This window comes from Drosophila serrata, unplaced genomic scaffold, assembly GCF_035046125.1.
Source record: "Drosophila serrata isolate PLE 108 unplaced genomic scaffold, ASM3504612v1 contig_2, whole genome shotgun sequence".
In the NCBI taxonomy this organism is placed as follows: domain Eukaryota; kingdom Metazoa; phylum Arthropoda; class Insecta; order Diptera; family Drosophilidae; genus Drosophila; species Drosophila serrata.
The window spans coordinates 896,194-921,258 of NW_028256900.1; the positions used below are offsets into that span (position 1 = coordinate 896,194).

A 25,065-nucleotide genomic window follows, 5' to 3' on the forward strand; every position below is an offset into this window, starting at 1 on the left:
AGAAATTGTCTGTTTTTATGCCTTTTTGCAGGTTAATATAATTTTAGTCAAAAGCTTCCAACAGCATCAACAAACGCAGTATGCAGATTTGTTAGTGCCTTACAAATTAGCACAAAACAGCAATCCGAATGAAAATTAATGCACTTTTGGCTTAATTATGACGTTTGAAAATATTCGATTATTCAAAAAAATTGCCTGTTTTTATACCTTTTTGGCATGCTATAAATCTGTTCGGAAGTTAAAAACACAATGAAGAAATCATTTCCGACCCTATATTCCATATATATTATTGATCAGCACAAAAAGCCTAATCGATCTAGCAATGTCTGGTGGGAAAATAAATTATATCGAAATTTTTCCAAAATTGCAAAAAAAGATAAGGGGTTACATCATTAAAATTGTCAAAATCTGACAAAAAATTGAACTTTTTAAATGCAAAAACGCGGTATGCAGATTTGTTGGCGCTATAAAAATTAGCACAGAACAGCTTTCCGAATTGAAATTAATGCACTTTTGGCTTAATTATGACGTTTGAAAATCTTTGATTATTCAAAGAAATTGTCTGTTTTTATGCCTTTTTGCAGGTTAATATAATTTTAGTCAAAAGCTTCCAACAGCATCAACAAACGCAGTATGCAGATTTGTTAGTGCCTTACAAATTAGCACAAAACAGCAATCCGAATGAAAATTAATGCACTTTTGGCTTAATTATGACGTTTGAAAATATTCGATTATTCAAAAAAATTGCCTGTTTTTATACCTTTTTGGCATGCTATAAATCTGTTCGGAAGTTAAAAACACAATGAAGAAATCATTTCCGACCCTATATTCCATATATATTATTGATCAGCACAAAAAGCCTAATCGATCTAGCAATGTCTGGTGGGAAAATAAATTTGATCGAAAATTTTCCAAAATTGCAAAAAAAAAGATAAGGGGTTACATCATTAAAATTGTCAAAATCTGACAAAAAATTGAACTTTTTAAATGCAAAAACGCGGTATGCAGATTTGTTGGCGCTATAAAAATTAGCACAGAACAGCTTTCCGAATTGAAATTAATGCACTTTTGGCTTAATTATGACGTTTGAAAATGTTTGATTATTCAAAGAAATTGTCTGTTTTTATGCCTTTTTGCAGGTTATTATAATTTTAGTCAAAAGCTTCCAACAGCATCAAGAAACGCAGTATGCAGATTTGTTAGTGCCTTACAAATTAGCACAAAACAGCAATCCGAATGAAAATTAATGTAATTTTGGCTTAGTTATGATGTTTAGAAATCTTTGATTATTCAAAAAAATTGCCTGTTTTTAAACCTTTTTGGCATGCTATAAATCTGTTCGGAAGTTAAAAACACAATGAAGAAATCATTTCCGACCCTATATTCCATATATATTATTGATCAGCACAAAAAGCCTAATCGATCTAGCAATGTCTGGTGGGAAAATAAATTATATCGAAATTTTTCCAAAATTGCAAAAAAAGATAAGGGGTTACATCATTAAAATTGTCAAAATCTGACAAAAAATTGAACTTTTTAAATGCAAAAACGCGGTATGCAGATTTGTTGGCGCTATAAAAATTAGCACAGAACAGCTTTCCGAATTGAAATTAATGCACTTTTGGCTTAATTATGACGTTTGAAAATGTTTGATTATTCAAAGAAATTGTCTGTTTTTATGCCTTTTTGCAGGTTATTATAATTTTAGTCAAAAGCTTCCAACAGCATCAAGAAACGCAGTATGCAGATTTGTTAGTGCCTTACAAATTAGCACAAAACAGCAATCCGAATGAAAATTAATGTAATTTTGGCTTAGTTATGATGTTTAGAAATCTTTGATTATTCAAAAAAATTGCCTGTTTTTAAACCTTTTTGGCATGCTATAAATCTGTTCGGAAGTTAAAAACACAATGAAGAAATCATTTCCGACCCTATATTCCATATATATTATTGATCAGCACAAAAAGCCTAATCGATCTAGCAATGTCTGGTGGGAAAATAAATTTGATCGAAAATTTTCCAAAATTGCAAAAAAAAAGATAAGGGGTTACATCATTAAAATTGTCAAAATCTGACAAAAAATTGAACTTTTTAAATGCAAAAACGCGGTATGCAGATTTGTTGGCGCTATAAAAATTAGCACAGAACAGCTTTCCGAATTGAAATTAATGCACTTTTGGCTTAATTATGACGTTTGAAAATGTTTGATTATTCAAAGAAATTGTCTGTTTTTATGCCTTTTTGCAGGTTATTATAATTTTAGTCAAAAGCTTCCAACAGCATCAAGAAACGCAGTATGCAGATTTGTTAGTGCCTTACAAATTAGCACAAAACAGCAATCCGAATGAAAATTAATGTAATTTTGGCTTAGTTATGATGTTTAGAAATCTTTGATTATTCAAAAAAATTGCCTGTTTTTAAACCTTTTTGGCATGCTATAAATCTGTTCGGAAGTTAAAAACACAATGAAGAAATCATTTCCGACCCTATATTCCATATATATTATTGATCAGCACAAAAAGCCTAATCGATCTAGCAATGTCTGGTGGGAAAATAAATTATATCGAAATTTTTCCAAAATTGCAAAAAAAGATAAGGGGTTACATCATTAAAATTGTCAAAATCTGACAAAAAATTGAACTTTTTAAATGCAAAAACGCGGTATGCAGATTTGTTGGCGCTATAAAAATTAGCACAGAACAGCTTTCCGAATTGAAATTAATGCACTTTTGGCTTAATTATGACGTTTGAAAATGTTTGATTATTCAAAGAAATTGTCTGTTTTTATGCCTTTTTGCAGGTTATTATAATTTTAGTCAAAAGCTTCCAACAGCATCAAGAAACGCAGTATGCAGATTTGTTAGTGCCTTACAAATTAGCACAAAACAGCAATCCGAATGAAAATTAATGTAATTTTGGCTTAGTTATGATGTTTAGAAATCTTTGATTATTCAAAAAAATTGCCTGTTTTTAAACCTTTTTGGCATGCTATAAATCTGTTCGGAAGTTAAAAACACAATGAAGAAATCATTTCCGACCCTATATTCCATATATATTATTGATCAGCACAAAAAGCCTAATCGATCTAGCAATGTCTGGTGGGAAAATAAATTATATCGAAATTTTTCCAAAATTGCAAAAAAAGATAAGGGGTTACATCATTAAAATTGTCAAAATCTGACAAAAAATTGAACTTTTTAAATGCAAAAACGCGGTATGCAGATTTGTTGGCGCTATAAAAATTAGCACAGAACAGCTTTCCGAATTGAAATTAATGCACTTTTGGCTTAATTATGACGTTTGAAAATCTTTGATTATTCAAAGAAATTGTCTGTTTTTATGCCTTTTTGCAGGTTATTATAATTTTAGTCAAAAGCTACCAACAGCATCAACAAACGCAGTATGCAGATTTGTTAGTGCCTTACAAATTAGCACAAAACAGCAATCCGAATGAAAATAATGCAATTTTGGCTTAGTTATGATGTTTGAAAATCTTTGATTATTCAAAAAAATTGCCAGTTTTTATACCTTTTTGGCATGCTATAAATCTGTTCGGAAGTTAAAAACACAATGAAGAAATCATTTCCGACCCTATATTCCATATATATTATTGATCAGCACAAAAAGCCTAATCGATCTAGCAATGTCTGGTGGGAAAATAAATTTGATCGAAAATTTTCCAAAATTGCAAAAAAAAAGATAAGGGGTTACATCATTAAAATTGTCAAAATCTGACAAAAAATTGAACTTTTTAAATGCAAAAACGCGGTATGCAGATTTGTTGGCGCTATAAAAATTAGCACAGAACAGCTTTCCGAATTGAAATTAATGCACTTTTGGCTTAATTATGACGTTTGAAAATGTTTGATTATTCAAAGAAATTGTCTGTTTTTATGCCTTTTTGCAGGTTATTATAATTTTAGTCAAAAGCTTCCAACAGCATCAAGAAACGCAGTATGCAGATTTGTTAGTGCCTTACAAATTAGCACAAAACAGCAATCCGAATGAAAATTAATGTAATTTTGGCTTAGTTATGATGTTTAGAAATCTTTGATTATTCAAAAAAATTGCCTGTTTTTAAACCTTTTTGGCATGCTATAAATCTGTTCGGAAGTTAAAAACACAATGAAGAAATCATTTCCGACCCTATATTCCATATATATTATTGATCAGCACAAAAAGCCTAATCGATCTAGCAATGTCTGGTGGGAAAATAAATTATATCGAAATTTTTCCAAAATTGCAAAAAAAGATAAGGGGTTACATCATTAAAATTGTCAAAATCTGACAAAAAATTGAACTTTTTAAATGCAAAAACGCGGTATGCAGATTTGTTGGCGCTATAAAAATTAGCACAGAACAGCTTTCCGAATTGAAATTAATGCACTTTTGGCTTAATTATGACGTTTGAAAATCTTTGATTATTCAAAGAAATTGTCTGTTTTTATGCCTTTTTGCAGGTTAATATAATTTTAGTCAAAAGCTTCCAACAGCATCAACAAACGCAGTATGCAGATTTGTTAGTGCCTTACAAATTAGCACAAAACAGCAATCCGAATGAAAATTAATGCACTTTTGGCTTAATTATGACGTTTGAAAATATTCGATTATTCAAAAAAATTGCCTGTTTTTATACCTTTTTGGCATGCTATAAATCTGTTCGGAAGTTAAAAACACAATGAAGAAATCATTTCCGACCCTATATTCCATATATATTATTGATCAGCACAAAAAGCCTAATCGATCTAGCAATGTCTGGTGGGAAAATAAATTATATCGAAAATTTTCCAAAATTGCAAAAAAAGATAAGGGGTTACATCATTAAAATTGTCAAAATCTGACAAAAAATTGAACTTTTTAAATGCAAAAACGCGGTATGCAGATTTGTTGGCGCTATAAAAATTAGCACAGAACAGCTTTCCGAATTGAAATTAATGCACTTTTGGCTTAATTATGACGTTTGAAAATGTTTGATTATTCAAAGAAATTGTCTGTTTTTATGCCTTTTTGCAGGTTATTATAATTTTAGTCAAAAGCTTCCAACAGCATCAAGAAACGCAGTATGCAGATTTGTTAGTGCCTTACAAATTAGCACAAAACAGCAATCCGAATGAAAATTAATTTAATTTTGGCTTAGTTATGATGTTTAGAAATCTTTGATTATTCAAAAAAATTGCCTGTTTTTAAACCTTTTTGGCATGCTATAAATCTGTTCGGAAGTTAAAAACACAATGAAGAAATCATTTCCGACCCTATATTCCATATATATTATTGATCAGCACAAAAAGCCTAATCGATCTAGCAATGTCTGGTGGGAAAATAAATTATATCGAAATTTTTCCAAAATTGCAAAAAAAGATAAGGGGTTACATCATTAAAATTGTCAAAATCTGACAAAAAATTGAACTTTTTAAATGCAAAAACGCGGTATGCAGATTTGTTGGCGCTATAAAAATTAGCACAGAACAGCTTTCCGAATTGAAATTAATGCACTTTTGGCTTAATTATGACGTTTGAAAATCTTTGATTATTCAAATAAATTGTCTGTTTTTATGCCTTTTTGCAGGTTAATATAATTTTAGTCAAAAGCTTCCAACAGCATCAACAAACGCAGTATGCAGATTTGTTAGTGCCTTACAAATTAGCACAAAACAGCAATCCGAATGAAAATTAATGTAATTTTGGCTTAGTTATGATGTTTAGAAATCTTTGATTATTCAAAAAAATTGCCTGTTTTTATACCTTTTTGGCATGCTATAAATCTGTTCGGAAGTTAAAAACACAATGAAGAAATCATTTCCGACCCTATATTCCATATATATTATTGATCAGCACAAAAAGCCTAATCGATCTAGCAATGTCTGGTGGGAAAATAAATTATATCGAAATTTTTCCAAAATTGCAAAAAAAGATAAGGGGTTACATCATTAAAATTGTCAAAATCTGACAAAAAATTGAACTTTTTAAATGCAAAAACGCGGTATGCAGATTTGTTGGCGCTATAAAAATTAGCACAGAACAGCTTTCCGAATTGAAATTAATGCACTTTTGGCTTAATTATGACGTTTGAAAATCTTTGATTATTCAAAGAAATTGTCTGTTTTTATGCCTTTTTGCAGGTTAATATAATTTTAGTCAAAAGCTTCCAACAGCATCAACAAACGCAGTATGCAGATTTGTTAGTGCCTTACAAATTAGCACAAAACAGCAATCCGAATGAAAATTAATGCACTTTTGGCTTAATTATGACGTTTGAAAATATTCGATTATTCAAAAAAATTGCCTGTTTTTATACCTTTTTGGCATGCTATAAATCTGTTCGGAAGTTAAAAACACAATGAAGAAATCATTTCCGACCCTATATTCCATATATATTATTGATCAGCACAAAAAGCCTAATCGATCTAGCAATGTCTGGTGGGAAAATAAATTATATCGAAAATTTTCCAAAATTGCAAAAAAAGATAAGGGGTTACATCATTAAAATTGTCAAAATCTGACAAAAAATTGAACTTTTTAAATGCAAAAACGCGGTATGCAGATTTGTTGGCGCTATAAAAATTAGCACAGAACAGCTTTCCGAATTGAAATTAATGCACTTTTGGCTTAATTATGACGTTTGAAAATGTTTGATTATTCAAAGAAATTGTCTGTTTTTATGCCTTTTTGCAGGTTATTATAATTTTAGTCAAAAGCTTCCAACAGCATCAAGAAACGCAGTATGCAGATTTGTTAGTGCCTTACAAATTAGCACAAAACAGCAATCCGAATGAAAATTAATGTAATTTTGGCTTAGTTATGATGTTTAGAAATCTTTGATTATTCAAAAAAATTGCCTGTTTTTATACCTTTTTGGCATGCTATAAATCTCTTCGGAAGTTAAAAACACAATGAAGAAATCATTTCCGACCCTATATTCCATATATATTATTGATCAGCACAAAAAGCCTAATCGATCTAGCAATGTCTGGTGGGAAAATAAATTATATCGAAATTTTTCCAAAATTGCAAAAAAAGATAAGGGGTTACATCATTAAAATTGTCAAAATCTGACAAAAAATTGAACTTTTTAAATGCAAAAACGCGGTATGCAGATTTGTTGGCGCTATAAAAATTAGCACAGAACAGCTTTCCGAATTGAAATTAATGCACTTTTGGCTTAATTATGACGTTTGAAAATCTTTGATTATTCAAATAAATTGTCTGTTTTTATGCCTTTTTGCAGGTTAATATAATTTTAGTCAAAAGCTTCCAACAGCATCAACAAACGCAGTATGCAGATTTGTTAGTGCCTTACAAATTAGCACAAAACAGCAATCCGAATGAAAATTAATGTAATTTTGGCTTAGTTATGATGTTTAGAAATCTTTGATTATTCAAAAAAATTGCCTGTTTTTATACCTTTTTGGCATGCTATAAATCTGTTCGGAAGTTAAAAACACAATGAAGAAATCATTTCCGACCCTATATTCCATATATATTATTGATCAGCACAAAAAGCCTAATCGATCTAGCAATGTCTGGTGGGAAAATAAATTATATCGAAATTTTTCCAAAATTGCAAAAAAAGATAAGGGGTTACATCATTAAAATTGTCAAAATCTGACAAAAAATTGAACTTTTTAAATGCAAAAACGCGGTATGCAGATTTGTTGGCGCTATAAAAATTAGCACAGAACAGCTTTCCGAATTGAAATTAATGCACTTTTGGCTTAATTATGACGTTTGAAAATCTTTGATTATTCAAAGAAATTGTCTGTTTTTATGCCTTTTTGCAGGTTAATATAATTTTAGTCAAAAGCTTCCAACAGCATCAACAAACGCAGTATGCAGATTTGTTAGTGCCTTACAAATTAGCACAAAACAGCAATCCGAATGAAAATTAATGCACTTTTGGCTTAATTATGACGTTTGAAAATATTCGATTATTCAAAAAAATTGCCTGTTTTTATACCTTTTTGGCATGCTATAAATCTGTTCGGAAGTTAAAAACACAATGAAGAAATCATTTCCGACCCTATATTCCATATATATTATTGATCAGCACAAAAAGCCTAATCGATCTAGCAATGTCTGGTGGGAAAATAAATTATATCGAAAATTTTCCAAAATTGCAAAAAAAGATAAGGGGTTACATCATTAAAATTGTCAAAATCTGACAAAAAATTGAACTTTTTAAATGCAAAAACGCGGTATGCAGATTTGTTGGCGCTATAAAAATTAGCACAGAACAGCTTTCCGAATTGAAATTAATGCACTTTTGGCTTAATTATGACGTTTGAAAATGTTTGATTATTCAAAGAAATTGTCTGTTTTTATGCCTTTTTGCAGGTTATTATAATTTTAGTCAAAAGCTTCCAACAGCATCAAGAAACGCAGTATGCAGATTTGTTAGTGCCTTACAAATTAGCACAAAACAGCAATCCGAATGAAAATTAATGTAATTTTGGCTTAGTTATGATGTTTAGAAATCTTTGATTATTCAAAAAAATTGCCTGTTTTTAAACCTTTTTGGCATGCTATAAATCTGTTCGGAAGTTAAAAACACAATGAAGAAATCATTTCCGACCCTATATTCCATATATATTATTGATCAGCACAAAAAGCCTAATCGATCTAGCAATGTCTGGTGGGAAAATAAATTATATCGAAATTTTTCCAAAATTGCAAAAAAAGATAAGGGGTTACATCATTAAAATTGTCAAAATCTGACAAAAAATTGAACTTTTTAAATGCAAAAACGCGGTATGCAGATTTGTTGGCGCTATAAAAATTAGCACAGAACAGCTTTCCGAATTGAAATTAATGCACTTTTGGCTTAATTATGACGTTTGAAAATCTTTGATTATTCAAAGAAATTGTCTGTTTTTATGCCTTTTTGCAGGTTAATATAATTTTAGTCAAAAGCTTCCAACAGCATCAACAAACGCAGTATGCAGATTTGTTAGTGCCTTACAAATTAGCACAAAACAGCAATCCGAATGAAAATTAATGCACTTTTGGCTTAATTATGACGTTTGAAAATATTCGATTATTCAAAAAAATTGCCTGTTTTTATACCTTTTTGGCATGCTATAAATCTGTTCGGAAGTTAAAAACACAATGAAGAAATCATTTCCGACCCTATATTCCATATATATTATTGATCAGCACAAAAAGCCTAATCGATCTAGCAATGTCTGGTGGGAAAATAAATTATATCGAAAATTTTCCAAAATTGCAAAAAAAGATAAGGGGTTACATCATTAAAATTGTCAAAATCTGACAAAAAATTGAACTTTTTAAATGCAAAAACGCGGTATGCAGATTTGTTGGCGCTATAAAAATTAGCACAGAACAGCTTTCCGAATTGAAATTAATGCACTTTTGGCTTAATTATGACGTTTGAAAATCTTTGATTATTCAAAGAAATTGTCTGTTTTTATGCCTTTTTGCAGGTTATTATAATTTTAGTCAAAAGCTTCCAACAGCATCAAGAAACGCAGTATGCAGATTTGTTAGTGCCTTACAAATTAGCACAAAACAGCAATCCGAATGAAAATTAATGCACTTTTGGCTTAATTATGACGTTTGAAAATATTCGATTATTCAAAAAAATTGCCTGTTTTTATACCTTTTTGGCATGCTATAAATCTGTTCGGAAGTTAAAAACACAATGAAGAAATCATTTCCGACCCTATATTCCATATATATTATTGATCAGCACAAAAAGCCTAATCGATCTAGCAATGTCTGGTGGGAAAATAAATTATATCGAAAATTTTCCAAAATTGCAAAAAAAGATAAGGGGTTACATCATTAAAATTGTCAAAATCTGACAAAAAATTGAACTTTTTAAATGCAAAAACGCGGTATGCAGATTTGTTGGCGCTATAAAAATTAGCACAGAACAGCTTTCCGAATTGAAATTAATGCACTTTTGGCTTAATTATGACGTTTGAAAATCTTTGATTATTCAAAGAAATTGTCTGTTTTTATGCCTTTTTGCAGGTTAATATAATTTTAGTCAAAAGCTTCCAACAGCATCAACAAACGCAGTATGCAGATTTGTTAGTGCCTTACAAATTAGCACAAAACAGCAATCCGAATGAAAATTAATGTAATTTTGGCTTAGTTATGATGTTTAGAAATCTTTGATTATTCAAAAAAATTGCCTGTTTTTAAACCTTTTTGGCATGCTATAAATCTGTTCGGAAGTTAAAAACACAATGAAGAAATCATTTCCGACCCTATATTCCATATATATTATTGATCAGCACAAAAAGCCTAATCGATCTAGCAATGTCTGGTGGGAAAATAAATTATATCGAAATTTTTCCAAAATTGCAAAAAAAGATAAGGGGTTACATCATTAAAATTGTCAAAATCTGACAAAAAATTGAACTTTTTAAATGCAAAAACGCGGTATGCAGATTTGTTGGCGCTATAAAAATTAGCACAGAACAGCTTTCCGAATTGAAATTAATGCACTTTTGGCTTAATTATGACGTTTGAAAATCTTTGATTATTCAAAGAAATTGTCTGTTTTTATGCCTTTTTGCAGGTTAATATAATTTTAGTCAAAAGCTTCCAACAGCATCAACAAACGCAGTATGCAGATTTGTTAGTGCCTTACAAATTAGCACAAAACAGCAATCCGAATGAAAATTAATGCACTTTTGGCTTAATTATGACGTTTGAAAATATTCGATTATTCAAAAAAATTGCCTGTTTTTATACCTTTTTGGCATGCTATAAATCTGTTCGGAAGTTAAAAACACAATGAAGAAATCATTTCCGACCCTATATTCCATATATATTATTGATCAGCACAAAAAGCCTAATCGATCTAGCAATGTCTGGTGGGAAAATAAATTATATCGAAATTTTTCCAAAATTGCAAAAAAAGATAAGGGGTTACATCATTAAAATTGTCAAAATCTGACAAAAAATTGAACTTTTTAAATGCAAAAACGCGGTATGCAGATTTGTTGGCGCTATAAAAATTAGCACAGAACAGCTTTCCGAATTGAAATTAATGCACTTTTGGCTTAATTATGACGTTTGAAAATCTTTGATTATTCAAAGAAATTGTCTGTTTTTATGCCTTTTTGCAGGTTAATATAATTTTAGTCAAAAGCTTCCAACAGCATCAACAAACGCAGTATGCAGATTTGTTAGTGCCTTACAAATTAGCACAAAACAGCAATCCGAATGAAAATTAATGCACTTTTGGCTTAATTATGACGTTTGAAAATATTCGATTATTCAAAAAAATTGCCTGTTTTTATACCTTTTTGGCATGCTATAAATCTGTTCGGAAGTTAAAAACACAATGAAGAAATCATTTCCGACCCTATATTCCATATATATTATTGATCAGCACAAAAAGCCTAATCGATCTAGCAATGTCTGGTGGGAAAATAAATTATATCGAAATTTTTCCAAAATTGCAAAAAAAGATAAGGGGTTACATCATTAAAATTGTCAAAATCTGACAAAAAATTGAACTTTTTAAATGCAAAAACGCGGTATGCAGATTTGTTGGCGCTATAAAAATTAGCACAGAACAGCTTTCCGAATTGAAATTAATGCACTTTTGGCTTAATTATGACGTTTGAAAATCTTTGATTATTCAAAGAAATTGTCTGTTTTTATGCCTTTTTGCAGGTTAATATAATTTTAGTCAAAAGCTTCCAACAGCATCAACAAACGCAGTATGCAGATTTGTTAGTGCCTTACAAATTAGCACAAAACAGCAATCCGAATGAAAATTAATGCACTTTTGGCTTAATTATGACGTTTGAAAATATTCGATTATTCAAAAAAATTGCCTGTTTTTATACCTTTTTGGCATGCTATAAATCTGTTCGGAAGTTAAAAACACAATGAAGAAATCATTTCCGACCCTATATTCCATATATATTATTGATCAGCACAAAAAGCCTAATCGATCTAGCAATGTCTGGTGGGAAAATAAATTATATCGAAATTTTTCCAAAATTGCAAAAAAAGATAAGGGGTTACATCATTAAAATTGTCAAAATCTGACAAAAAATTGAACTTTTTAAATGCAAAAACGCGGTATGCAGATTTGTTGGCGCTATAAAAATTAGCACAGAACAGCTTTCCGAATTGAAATTAATGCACTTTTGGCTTAATTATGACGTTTGAAAATCTTTGATTATTCAAAGAAATTGTCTGTTTTTATGCCTTTTTGCAGGTTAATATAATTTTAGTCAAAAGCTTCCAACAGCATCAACAAACGCAGTATGCAGATTTGTTAGTGCCTTACAAATTAGCACAAAACAGCAATCCGAATGAAAATTAATGCACTTTTGGCTTAATTATGACGTTTGAAAATATTCGATTATTCAAAAAAATTGCCTGTTTTTATACCTTTTTGGCATGCTATAAATCTGTTCGGAAGTTAAAAACACAATGAAGAAATCATTTCCGACCCTATATTCCATATATATTATTGATCAGCACAAAAAGCCTAATCGATCTAGCAATGTCTGGTGGGAAAATAAATTATATCGAAATTTTTCCAAAATTGCAAAAAAAGATAAGGGGTTACATCATTAAAATTGTCAAAATCTGACAAAAAATTGAACTTTTTAAATGCAAAAACGCGGTATGCAGATTTGTTGGCGCTATAAAAATTAGCACAGAACAGCTTTCCGAATTGAAATTAATGCACTTTTGGCTTAATTATGACGTTTGAAAATCTTTGATTATTCAAAGAAATTGTCTGTTTTTATGCCTTTTTGCAGGTTAATATAATTTTAGTCAAAAGCTTCCAACAGCATCAACAAACGCAGTATGCAGATTTGTTAGTGCCTTACAAATTAGCACAAAACAGCAATCCGAATGAAAATTAATGCACTTTTGGCTTAATTATGACGTTTGAAAATATTCGATTATTCAAAAAAATTGCCTGTTTTTATACCTTTTTGGCATGCTATAAATCTGTTCGGAAGTTAAAAACACAATGAAGAAATCATTTCCGACCCTATATTCCATATATATTATTGATCAGCACAAAAAGCCTAATCGATCTAGCAATGTCTGGTGGGAAAATAAATTATATCGAAATTTTTCCAAAATTGCAAAAAAAGATAAGGGGTTACATCATTAAAATTGTCAAAATCTGACAAAAAATTGAACTTTTTAAATGCAAAAACGCGGTATGCAGATTTGTTGGCGCTATAAAAATTAGCACAGAACAGCTTTCCGAATTGAAATTAATGCACTTTTGGCTTAATTATGACGTTTGAAAATCTTTGATTATTCAAAGAAATTGTCTGTTTTTATGCCTTTTTGCAGGTTAATATAATTTTAGTCAAAAGCTTCCAACAGCATCAACAAACGCAGTATGCAGATTTGTTAGTGCCTTACAAATTAGCACAAAACAGCAATCCGAATGAAAATTAATGCACTTTTGGCTTAATTATGACGTTTGAAAATATTCGATTATTCAAAAAAATTGCCTGTTTTTATACCTTTTTGGCATGCTATAAATCTGTTCGGAAGTTAAAAACACAATGAAGAAATCATTTCCGACCCTATATTCCATATATATTATTGATCAGCACAAAAAGCCTAATCGATCTAGCAATGTCTGGTGGGAAAATAAATTATATCGAAATTTTTCCAAAATTGCAAAAAAAGATAAGGGGTTACATCATTAAAATTGTCAAAATCTGACAAAAATTGAACTTTTTAAATGCAAAAACGCGGTATGCAGATTTGTTGGCGCTATAAAAATTAGCACAGAACAGCTTTCCGAATTGAAATTAATGCACTTTTGGCTTAATTATGACGTTTGAAAATCTTTGATTATTCAAAGAAATTGTCTGTTTTTATGCCTTTTTGCAGGTTATTATAATTTTAGTCAAAAGCTTCCAACAGCATCAACAAACGCAGTATGCAGATTTGTTAGTGCCTTACAAATTAGCACAAAACAGCTTTCCGAATTGAAATTAATGCACTTTTGGCTTAATTATGACGTTTGAAAATCTTTGCTTATTCAAAGAAATTGTCTGTTTTTATGCCTTTTTGCAGGTTATTATAATTTTAGTCAAAAGCTTCCAACAGCATCAAGAAACGCAGTATGCAGATTTGTTAGTGCCTTACAAATTAGCACAAAACAGCAATCCGAATGAAAATTAATGCACTTTTGGCTTAATTATGACGTTTGAAAATATTCGATTATTCAAAAAAATTGCCTGTTTTTATACCTTTTTGGCATGCTATAAATCTGTTCGGAAGTTAAAAACACAATGAAGAAATCATTTCCGACCCTATATTCCATATATATTATTGATCAGCACAAAAAGCCTAATCGATCTAGCAATGTCTGGTGGGAAAATAAATTATATCGAAATTTTTCCAAAATGCAAAAAAAGATAAGGGGTTACATCATTAAAATTGTCAAAATCTGACAAAAAATTGAACTTTTTAAATGCAAAAACGCGGTATGCAGATTTGTTGGCGCTATAAAAATTAGCACAGAACAGCTTTCCAAATTGAAATTAATGCACTTTTGGCTTAATTATGACGTTTGAAAATCTTTGATTATTCAAAGAAATTGTCTGTTTTTATGCCTTTTTGCAGGTTATTATAATTTTAGTCAAAAGCTTCCAACAGCATCAACAAACGCAGTATGCAGATTTGTTAGTGCCTTACAAATTAGCACAAAACAGCAATCCGAATGAAAATTAATGCAATTTTGGCTTAGTTATGATGTTTAGAAATCTTTGATTATTCAAAAAAATTGTCTGTTTTTATACCTTTTTGGCATGCTATAAATCTGTTCGGAAGTTAAAAACACAATGAAGAAATCATTTCCGACCCTATATTCCTTATATATTATTGATCAGCACAAAAAGCCTAATCGATCTAGCAATGTCTGGTGGGAAAATAAATTATATCGAAATTTTTCCAAAATGCAAAAAAAGATAAGGGGTTACATCATTAAAATTGTCAAAATCTGACAAAAAATTGAACTTTTTAAATGCAAAAACGCGGTATGCAGATTTGTTGGCGCTATAAAAATTAGCACAGAACAGCTTTCCGAATTGAAATTAATGCACTTTTGGCTTAATTATGACGTTTGAAAATGTTTGATTATTCAAAGAAATTGTCTGTTTTTATGCCTTTTTGCAGGTTATTATAATTTTAGTCAAAAGCTTCCAACAGCATCAAGAAACGCAGTATGCAGATTTGTTAGTGCCTTACAAATTAGCACAAAACAGCAATCCGAATGAAAATTAATGTAATTTTGGCTTAGTTATGATGTTTAGAAATCTTTGATTATTCAAAAAAATTGCCTGTTTTTAAACCTTTTTGGCATGCTATAAATCTGTTCGGAAGTTAAAAACACAATGAAGAAATCATTTCCGACCCTATATTCCATATATATTATTGATCAGCACAAAAAGCCTAATCGATCTAGCAATGTCTGGTGGGAAAATAAATTATATCGAAATTTTTCCAAAATTGCAAAAAAAGATAAGGGGTTACATCATTAAAATTGCCAAAATCTGACAAAAAATTGAACTTTTTAAATGCAAAAACGCGGTATGCAGATTTGTTGGCGCTATAAAAATTAGCACAGAACAGCTTTCCGAATTGAAATTAATGCACTTTTGGCTTAATTATGACGTTTGAAAATCTTTGATTATTCAAAGAAATTGTCTGTTTTTATGCCTTTTTGCAGGTTAATATAATTTTAGTCAAAAGCTTCCAACAGCATCAACAAACGCAGTATGCAGATTTGTTAGTGCCTTACAAATTAGCACAAAACAGCAATCCGAATGAAAATTAATGCACTTTTGGCTTAATTATGACGTTTGAAAATATTCGATTATTCAAAAAAATTGCCTGTTTTTATACCTTTTTGGCATGCTATAAATCTGTTCGGAAGTTAAAAACACAATGAAGAAATCATTTCCGACCCTATATTCCATATATATTATTGATCAGCACAAAAAGCCTAATCGATCTAGCAATGTCTGGTGGGAAAATAAATTATATCGAAATTTTTCCAAAATTGCAAAAAAAGATAAGGGGTTACATCATTAAAATTGTCAAAATCTGACAAAAAATTGAACTTTTTAAATGCAAAAACGCGGTATGCAGATTTGTTGGCGCTATAAAAATTAGCACAGAACAGCTTTCCGAATTGAAATTAATGCACTTTTGGCTTAATTATGACGTTTGAAAATCTTTGATTATTCAAAGAAATTGTCTGTTTTTATGCCTTTTTGCAGGTTAATATAATTTTAGTCAAAAGCTTCCAACAGCATCAACAAACGCAGTATGCAGATTTGTTAGTGCCTTACAAATTAGCACAAAACAGCAATTCGAATGAAAATTAATGCACTTTTGGCTTAATTATGACGTTTGAAAATATTCGATTATTCAAAAAAATTGCCTGTTTTTATACCTTTTTGGCATGCTATAAATCTGTTCGGAAGTTAAAAACACAATGAAGAAATCATTTCCGACCCTATATTCCATATATATTATTGATCAGCACAAAAAGCCTAATCGATCTAGCAATGTCTGGTGGGAAAATAAATTATATCGAAATTTTTCCAAAATTGCAAAAAAAGATAAGGGGTTACATCATTAAAATTGTCAAAATCTGACAAAAAATTGAACTTTTTAAATGCAAAAACGCGGTATGCAGATTTGTTGGCGCTATAAAAATTAGCACAGAACAGCTTTCCGAATTGAAATTAATGCACTTTTGGCTTAATTATGACGTTTGAAAATCTTTGATTATTCAAAGAAATTGTCTGTTTTTATGCCTTTTTGCAGGTTAATATAATTTTAGTCAAAAGCTTCCAACAGCATCAACAAACGCAGTATGCAGATTTGTTAGTGCCTTACAAATTAGCACAAAACAGCAATCCGAATGAAAATTAATGCACTTTTGGCTTAATTATGACGTTTGAAAATATTCGATTATTCAAAAAAATTGCCTGTTTTTATACCTTTTTGGCATGCTATAAATCTGTTCGGAAGTTAAAAACACAATGAAGAAATCATTTCCGACCCTATATTCCATATATATTATTGATCAGCACAAAAAGCCTAATCGATCTAGCAATGTCTGGTGGGAAAATAAATTATATCGAAATTTTTCCAAAATTGCAAAAAAAGATAAGGGGTTACATCATTAAAATTGTCAAAATCTGACAAAAAATTGAACTTTTTAAATGCAAAAACGCGGTATGCAGATTTGTTGGCGCTATAAAAATTAGCACAGAACAGCTTTCCGAATTGAAATTAATGCACTTTTGGCTTAATTATGACGTTTGAAAATCTTTGATTATTCAAAGAAATTGTCTGTTTTTATGCCTTTTTGCAGGTTAATATAATTTTAGTCAAAAGCTTCCAACAGCATCAACAAACGCAGTATGCAGATTTGTTAGTGCCTTACAAATTAGCACAAAACAGCAATTCGAATGAAAATTAATGCACCTTTGGCTTAATTATGACGTTTGAAAATATTCGATTATTCAAAAAAATTGCCTGTTTTTATACCTTTTTGGCATGCTATAAATCTGTTCGGAAGTTAAAAACACAATGAAGAAATCATTTCCGACCCTATATTCCATATATATTATTGATCAGCACAAAAAGCCTAATCGATCTAGCAATGTCTGGTGGGAAAATAAATTATATCGAAATTTTTCCAAAATTGCAAAAAAAGATAAGGGGTTACATCATTAAAATTGTCAAAATCTGACAAAAAATTGAACTTTTTAAATGCAAAAACGCGGTATGCAGATTTGTTGGCGCTATAAAAATTAGCACAGAACAGCTTTCCGAATTGAAATTAATGCACTTTTGGCTTAATTATGACGTTTGAAAATCTTTGATTATTCAAAGAAATTGTCTGTTTTTATGCCTTTTTGCAGGTTAATATAATTTTAGTCAAAAGCTTCCAACAGCATCAACAAACGCAGTATGCAGATTTGTTAGTGCCTTACAAATTAGCACAAAACAGCAATCCGAATGAAAATTAATGCACTTTTGGCTTAATTATGACGTTTGAAAATATTCGATTATTCAAAAAAATTGCCTGTTTTTATACCTTTTTGGCATGCTATAAATCTGTTCGGAAGTTAAAAACACAATGAAGAAATCATTTCCGACCCTATATTCCATATATATTATTGATCAGCACAAAAAGCCTAATCGATCTATCAATGTCTGGTGGGAAAATAAATTATATCGAAATTTTTCCAAAATGCAAAAAAAGATAAGGGGTTACATCATTAAAATTGTCAAAATCTGACAAAAAATTGAACTTTTTAAATGCAAAAACGCGGTATGCAGATTTGTTGGCGCTATAAAAATTAGCACAGAACAGCTTTCCGAATTGAAATTAATGCACTTTTGGCTTAATTATGACGTTTGAAAATCTTTGATTATTCAAAGAAATTGTCTGTTTTTATGCCTTTTTCCAGGTTAATATAATTTTAGTCAAAAGCTTCCAACAGCATCAACAAACGCAGTATGCAGATTTGTTAGTGCCTTACAAATTAGCACAAAACAGCAATCCGAATGAAAATTAATGCAATTTTGGCTTAGTTATGATGTTTAGAAATCTTTGATTATTAAAAAAAATTGCCTGTTTTTATACCTTTTTGGCATGCTATAAATCTGTTCGGAAGTTTAAAACACAATGAAGAAATCATTTCCGACCCTATATTCCATATATATTATTGATCAGCACAAAAAGCCTAATCGATCTAGCAATGTCTGGTGGGAAAATAAATTATATCGAAATTTTTCCAAATTTGCAAAAAAAGATAAGGGGTTACATCATTAAAATTGTCAAAATCTGACAAAAAATTGAACTTTTTAAATGCAAAAACGCGGTATGCAGATTTGTTGGCGCTATAAAAATTAGCACAGAACAGCTTTCCGAATTGAAATTAATGCACTTTTGGCTTAATTATGACGTTTGAAAATGTTTGATTATTCAAAGAAATTGTCTGTTTTTATGCCTTTTTGCAGGTTATTATAATTTTAGTCAAAAGCTTCCAACAGCATCAAGAAACGCAGTATGCAGATTTGTTAGTGCCTTACAAATTAGCACAAAACAGCAATCCGAATGAAAATTAATGCAATTTTGGCTTAGTTATGATGTTTAGAAATCTTTGATTATTCAAAAAAATTGCCTGTTTTTATACCTTTTTGGCATGCTATAAATCTGTTCGGAAGTTAAAAACACAATGAAGAAATCATTTCCGACCCTATATTCCATATATATTATTGATCAGCACAAAAAGCCTTATCGATCTAGCAATGTCTGGTGGAAAAATAAATTATATCGAAATTTTTACAATATTTCCATTACGTTCTCTGTGGCTTTTCTTATTTTTATAACATTCCTTCGTCATCTCTGATACGCACACGTGCTGTGTGGCTTGGTCCACATTGTTTGGTGCTGTTTTTATTGGCTTTTTCTTTGTTGTTGTCGGATGTTGGCAATTTTGCTGCAACTTCCGTGAAACGTCGGCACAGTACACAGCGGAAGAGTTAAGTTTCTTTTAATTTTCAGCATAAGCGAAACGCGTCCGCAGGCAACAATATAAAAAATCTAGGAAACCGCGAAGGGAAATGGCTGAACTCCCAGTGGGAGAAGTAAAAGGAAAGGCGAAGAGTGACAGAGTATCTCTGACTCACACACACACGCGTGGAACTCTCCAGCTCATTTCCGTTGAATAATTAATGGCGGACGCGTGGAGATTTTCATTCGAAGGCGGTTAAAGATATAAATAAAACAGATGCTGAAATATATATAAAGGACAAGTTGGGAGAATAAAGTAAATTGAATGATTCTGAAATCCTTGCAGCACTTTTTTATGGAATGTATACATTATTGCAACTATAAGATAAAGATTGCATTGTATAATTACGGTTTTTTGTACTTCTTATTGTAGAGTATCTCAACTTCAGCTACTCGCTTCCTTAACATTCCATTATCTTGTTGCATATTTGAACTGTGGAATTGATTGGCTGCCGTTGCAGTAAACCCATTCCCCCTGGGTTCCTCGAACATGTGTTGCCAGCGAAACTGTTTGCAGATTCCTCAATCTTTGCCTGTTTCTTTTCAATTTTCCCTTCTGCAACCTTCAACCTTCAACCCGTTGCATTGCAGCTTGTGCGCGGAAATGAAAACGAAATTAAACTGAAAACTTAACATATAGATATATACGAACGCATCGATATATGTGTCCGTGTGCGAGTGCACATCCGCCAGGAGTGCAGGAGTGTGGCAGGATTGCCGTCATGTTGCAAGCGCAATTAAACGAGAAGGAAACGCTCATTGCCCGCCCGCGTAAGCCTCGAGGATAAGTGCCATTGTATTTGTACTTTGCATATTGTATGTATCGGCATCAATACATTGAGGAAAATAAAGGCATTGTTTTAGGTAGAAGAATGCTTAAATTAGTTGTAAAAAGGTATAAATATAGATATTAGAAATTAAACTAAGCAAGAAAATCTTCATTTTAGTTGCAAATAAATTGAATAACTCTGAGTAAATGTTTATATTCTGAATTCAAACATAATTCCTCACAGTCGAAATAATTATTTGCTTCGCTGTCGCCTTTTATATTTGTATCTGTATCCGTATAGGGCGGTGTATCTGTATCTGTTGCTGGTATCCGCACACGTGCATGTGCACTTTATATTTACAGATAAACAGTTCACCTCAACGTGCACTCAGTAGCTATGTGTGTGTGCGAGTGTTTCCTTGTTTGTGTGTGTCTGTGTGTGGGGTCAGGTCACCAACGACTTGATTGTTTTTCCGCGTGCGGTTTCCCTCGCCTCAGGCTGAGCTCCTCCTCCCATTTCCTGAATCCTCTCCTCTCTGCTCCCCCCTTGCCTTTGACGGTGTGCACCTGGGGAGGGGCGTAATGGGTGGGGCGTGGCTGAGAGGATCTTTGTAAAGGTGGTGCTGGCAAGGCCTTAGGTGCCACAAAGGCAAAATGAAGTTAAAAGCAAACACGTGCCATTGTCTCTTGTTGATTTTAATTATAGAAAAATGTTTATTCTAAAAATGATATAAAAATAAATTCTTTTGGGTTCATTTGCATCTCTGAAATTATTTATTTTGGTCAGGTGTGGGCGGGGTTTGTGTTTAGAAAACTAAAAGTATTTAAATTTGGGGTAATGATTTATAAATGGCAAGAAAGAACTAGAGGAATTTTAATTGGATTTAAGTTTATCATTGTATTTAAATTGTTAAGGCATTAACATTCAACGAAACTTTTTAGATGTTTAATTAAATGTATTCTTCAAATTTTAATATTTTCTTCAAGGTCACAAAAAATTCAATTATGTCTTATTCAAGTTCTTTGAGATATAATTGCCCTTCTTGATTGACATTTTTTCGGATTAATTGACATCTCAGCAAGAATATTGGTAATTACCAATAACGAACTCTCGCCAGGCTATATTTAGGCCTCTTTCCTAGAACTTTATTCAATGTTAAATATTGTTCGAACGAAATCAACCGAGGCCCCGCCAACGACAGTAGTAAATATTATTGACTTGCATAAGCAACTTTATGAAGTTTATCTTTGCCATCCATAAATATTATTGTTATGGCCAAACAATGCCAGTGTCCCTGACCGGACACAGCCCAACATCGTTGGACAGGGAACTTTGGGGAATTGGGTGTAAAAAAGGAAAACCCATTTCGTGGTTAACCAGAGACCGACATCCGCTAATAAAAAAAGAGTGTCAACTGAATAGTCCCTAAATTACTGTCAATTGTTGACTGTGTATATACTTTTTTTGTTCACTTTCTATTTCACATTTGAATGCATTTAATTGGTTTTTGCAGTTTCGTAAGAGCTGTAGTTGCAACAGCGGCAATTTCAAATCGATTTAATAAATAGGTTTTTTGTGCCGTGTTTGCTGCAACCGCAAAAATGTGCTGCCAACAAACAGGCAAAGAATTATATAAAGCCAATTAAGGGAATTGTGCAATGTACAGAGAAAATTCTATGGTTACATTTTATTCTTTTGCAATAATTTGCATCACATAGGAAGTTTGGAACTTTCGGGGCGTTTAATGCTATGTAAATCGATGGAAATATACAACTAAATTGCGATCCGCAGACAATTGCAAAGGCAAAGGACCGAAATTTCTTTGATAAACACCTTTGAAGCTCCTTCGTCTTAGCAAAAGCCTTCTATAGGGCCAAGTGTATTGTGAAAATTTTTCGGAATTTTTCGCATTGGGACACACACACGAAAAAAAGCAATATCTCGCTACCAAGGCTAGAGCGTTCTACATAAGCCGCTTTTCCTTTGTTATGTGAACACTCGCACGTCTTTTCCAACGGACTTGGCTTAGGTAGGAAGGGGTCGGAATAAGGGGGCTGGCCTAGAGGAAATCCCGGCCTCGTATGAAACGATATGAGAGGAAGCTGTCATGGCAGCCACCATGAACGAAGCGGGGCTGGGGATCCTGCAGGAAGGATAACTCAACTGACTGACTCCGCAGGTAGAACTTTTTCAAAGGAGTCACGATGGTTTTTTTTTTTCTTTCTTAAAAGCCATGGAAATTTTTTCATGCCCAACTTAAGATTAAATTAAATTCCCCAAGCTGTTATTTTGTGGTTTATTAATCTTGGAAAAATAAGGATTTTGCTTTTAGGAATTGTATTCTGCGAAATTGGTAATTTCTTGAGGCCTAATAAGGAATTATTTAACTAATACAACATTTATAGACTCTACTTTCGTGTAAGGTGTGTCTAAACAATCAACACATATAACTTTTTATGAATCAAGATTTATTATTCAATTCCCAAACATTAAATCATTAAATTTCCAATGGTAAGTGATCATTCCAAGTCCTTCTTCAAGATTCCAATCAAATATAATTCCCGTTTGAGTGACACTCGATTCGGTCTGCTTTCGTTTGTAATTATTTGGCCCTGAGTGTGTTTCTTTTCTTTTTATTTGCTGCCCTGGCTGTGAAGGGGCTTACATTGATGGACATTAGGCAATTACAGGGAGGGGAAATGATGAAAAGCCCGACAAAGCAATTAAAGGAAATATAAACGAGATGTTTGGGGTGGTCTAAAGAGCAAAAACTGAAGACGGTTTGGCTTACTTCAGGCGATGGAAATCAATGGACTTGAATGATGTTCCTCGGGGCTGATTTGATTCCGATATTTGCTTTTCCTTAAATCTGTTTTAATAAATCTTAGAAAGTGAAATGTTTTTCTTAAAAATTTAAGTAAAGAAATTTGGTTCCTTTTTGTATATCCTGGTGGGGTATTATTTCGTTTAGTTAGAAGCTTGAAACGCTTAAATTATTCCCAGTTAATTTCGATTTCTAATTACAGCTCCTTGTCACTACATGAGGTCTCCTCCGACGTTGACTTCAAAGGCATGGATTTAGAGGCGTCCTTTAATGGATTACCATGTGCCGGGGCTCACCTCCATTCCCCCCGATCAGATGTCATTTAATTTTCAATTCAATTCCCTGCCACGGGCTCCGAGGTCCCTGCTCCCCCACATGAGCTCATAACCCCGTTTCCGAAGCTCGTGGCCCTTCACATGCCAGAATTTGAATGCGGCCACGCCCCCGTCAAAGAAATGAGAACCGAATTTCGGAGGCAAGCTCCTCGGCTCTTCCGTTCCTCCTAATGAATGCCTCTGGTGGAATCGCCTGACCGCCGCCGGCTCATTGAACCGTACCGGAGATAGGGATTGAGATGAAAATGGAGGTGGGAATGGAAGCAGGAGGAGACAGCGGCGCCGCCGGGAGAATCGCCAAAAGCTGAGGGAAACCGCCGAGCAAACAACTCAAGTGGTTGCGGATCAGACGAGGTCGCCTCCTCCTAACTCACAACCCCCTGTGGAATCCTCGGAGCCATATCCTTTATGTCTACTGTGTGCTACCCATTTCAGTTTAGCTCAGATTACACTTGAAATAATTTATGAAGTTACGGAATTATTTAGTTTATTTATAAGCTGTGTAAAAAAAGACTGTAATTTTGTTATCTTTGTGTCTTATTAGGCTCAATAAGATATTATTTTATATGTCAATAATATCATAAGATCATAAATATGTTAAATGAAAATGTTTTTAACTATCATAAATATATAATTGAGGTAATTTTGAACATCAAAACACATATTTGGTATTCAATTGTTTGCTGCAACATGGGTAAGTAAGTTTTGTAAACATGGGTAAGTATCGAATACATAATAATATAATTTAATTTAATACATTTATACCCCATAAAACATAGTATTTATTTCTTTATAATTTGTTTTCCTGTGTATCCGTCTCCTCTATTCACCGCAAAGTGAGCACACACACATGGCACGAAAATGCGTTTGTTTTGATTAATTAGCAAACAATAGGGGGCTTTGTATTACCAAAAGGGAGCCTCGATTTGAGTGCGATTAGCAAAGTCCTTTCAATTTGTTTTACCACCACCACCCGCCCCAAACGAAACAACTGAACGGACTGATGATTCTTGGTATTGATTGCGATTTTTGGGGTTTCGGTTCACTTAATTTAATGGCAACGAAACTGGCTTTAATGGCGGGTCTTAAATAAATTTCCCAAGGCAGTTGGTAGGTTTATTTCAGTGAACTATACCTAAATTCAATTAGCACTTTAATTAAATGCTTTATATATTCATAAAGACTAGAAATAATTAATAAAAACTAATGGTAATACTTGAGTTTTAGCTCCTAGCAAATGACTTTTTAATTATTCCTTAAACTTTGATCCTAGAGAAACTCCCAACCACCGTAGGCTACAAACTAAAACAAAACACAAGCTGCTACCGATACCCTAATTAGGTAAGCATTTTAAATCATTTCGCACACGTGCGTGCTTCTGACCTATGTAGACTAGAATATGACCTGGGCCTAAGCTTCTGAATATTCGAGGAAATTTTCTGCTTCCGTTTCGGTTCCAGGACCAAGGCCAGGACACAATATACACACACATACATATATACCAAAGTGGTGAGTGATGATGGCAGAGAAGGCTTGGATGCGGAGCCCAAAGAGGAATGC

At 32.2% G+C, this 25,065-nt stretch overlaps 1 protein-coding gene across 1 annotated transcript in view; it reads left to right on the forward strand.

Annotated features, from left to right (window-relative positions):
• The window catches only part of LOC110190891 (prolyl 4-hydroxylase subunit alpha-1-like), a 109,779-nt gene extending 85,673 nt beyond the window's left edge, over positions 1-24,106 (forward strand). Inside the window, exon 11 of the transcript XR_015271840.1 lies at positions 23,373-24,106. The gene's annotated coding sequence lies outside the window, so the exon portion shown is untranslated. The remainder of the gene's footprint in view (positions 1-23,372) is intronic.
• Positions 24,107-25,065: the final 959 nt, after the last annotated feature.